The following is a 2,198-nucleotide window of genomic DNA, read 5'->3' as shown; positions in this document are numbered from 1 at the left end:
AGACTCCATCTCAAAAAAACAACAACAGCAACAACAACAAAAAACAGAACAAACAAAAAAAAAGAACTCACCAACCCTCTGCTGCCTTCAGAAGACTCACCTAACACATAAGGACTCACATAAACTTAAAGAAAAGGAGTAGAAAAAAGGCATTTCATGTAAATGGACACCAAAAGCGAGCAGGAGTAGCTATTCTTATATCAGACAAAACAAACTTTAAAGCAATAGCAGTTAAAAGAGACAAAGAGGGACATTATATGATGGTAAAAGGCCTTGTCCAACAGGAAAATATTACAATCCTAAAAATATATGCACCTAACACTGGAGCTCCCAAATTTATAAAACAATTACTAATAGACCTAAGAAACATGATAGACAGCAATACAATAATAGTGGGGGACTTCAGTACTCCACTGACAGCACTAGACAGGTCATCAAGACAGAAAGTCAACAAAGAAATAATGGATTTAAACCATACATTGGAACAAATGGACTTAACAGACATATACAGAACATTTCATCCAACAACCGCAGAATACACATTCTATTCAACAGTGCATGGAACTTTCTCCAAGATAGACCATGCAATAGGCCATGAAATGAGCCTCAATATATTTAAGAAAATTGAAATTATATCAAACACTCTCTCAGACCACAGTGGAATGAAACTGGAAATCAACTCCAAAAGGAACCTTCAAAACCACCACGCAAATACATGGAAATTAAATAACCTGCTCTTGAATGAGCATTGGGTCAAAAACCAACTCAAGATGGAAATTTAAAAATTCTTCGAACTGAATGACAATAATGACACAACCGATCAAAACTTCTGGGATACAGCTAAGGCAGTGCTAAGAGGAAAGTTCATAGTCCTAGATGCCTACATCAAAAAGTCTGAAAGAGCACAAACAGACAACCTAAGGTCACACCTCAAGGAATTAGAGAAAGAAGAACAAATCAAATGCCAAACCAGCAGAAAAAGGAAATAACCAAGATCAGAGCAGAACTAAATGAAATTGAAATTTTAAAAAAAAGGTACAAAAGATAAATGAAACAAAAAGCTGGTTCTTTGAAAAGATAAATAAAATTGATAGACTATAAGCAAGATTAACCAAGAATAGAAGAGAGAAAATCCAAATAACCTCGCTAAAAAACAAAACAGGAGATATTACAACTGACACCACTGAAATACAAAAGATCATTCAAGGCTACTATGAACACCTTTACACAAATGAACTAGAAAACCTAAAAGAGATGGATAAATTCCTGGAAAAATGCAACCTTTCTAGCTTAAATCAGGAAGAATTAGATACCCTGAACAGACCAATAACAAGCAGAGAGATTGAAATGGTAATTTTAAAATTACCAACAAAAAAAGTCCAGGGCCAGAAGGATTCACAGAAGAATTCTATCAGCCATTCAAAGAAGAATTGGTATCATTCCTTTTGACACTATTTCACAAGATAGAGAAAGAAGGAACCCTCCCTAATTCATTCTATGAAGCCAGCATCACCCTAATACCAAAACCAGGAAAGGATACAACCAAAAAAGAAAACTGGCCGGGTGTGGTGGCTCACACCTGTAATCCCAACACTGGGAGGCTGAGGCGGGTGGATCACAAGGTCAGGAGATAGAGACCATCCTGGCCAACATGGTGAGCCCCCATCTCTACCAAAATACAAAACATAGCTGGGCATGGTGGCACGTGCCTGTAGTCCCAGCTACTCGGGAGGTTGAGGCAGGGGAATCGCTTGAACCCAGGAGGCGGAGGTCGCAGTGAGCCGAGATTGCGCCACTGCACTCCAGCCTGGTGACAGAACAAGGCTCTGTCTCAAAAAACAAAAGAAAAGAAAAGAAAAGAAAACTACAGCCCGATATCCTTGATGAACATAGATGCTAAAATCCTTAACAATATACTAGCTAACTAAATCCAACAGCATATCAAAAAGGTAATCCACCACGATCAAGTGGGTTTCATACCAGGGATGCAGGGATGGTTTAACATATGCAAGTCAGGCCGGGCGCGGTGGCTCAAGCCTGTAATCCCAGCACTTTGGGAGGCCGAGACGGGTGGATCACGAGGTCAGGAGATCGAGACCATCCTGGCTAACACCGTGAAACCCCGTCTCTACTAAAAAATACAAAAAACTAGCCAGGCGAGGTGGCGGGCGCCTGTAGTCCCAGCTACTCGGGAGGCT

This window comes from Rhinopithecus bieti, unplaced genomic scaffold, assembly GCF_001698545.2.
Source record: "Rhinopithecus bieti isolate Rb0 unplaced genomic scaffold, ASM169854v2 scaffold_63346, whole genome shotgun sequence".
NCBI lineage: Eukaryota > Metazoa > Chordata > Mammalia > Primates > Cercopithecidae > Rhinopithecus > Rhinopithecus bieti.
The sequence above is the reverse complement of the archived record's forward strand: the minus strand, read 5'-3'. Positions refer to the sequence as shown.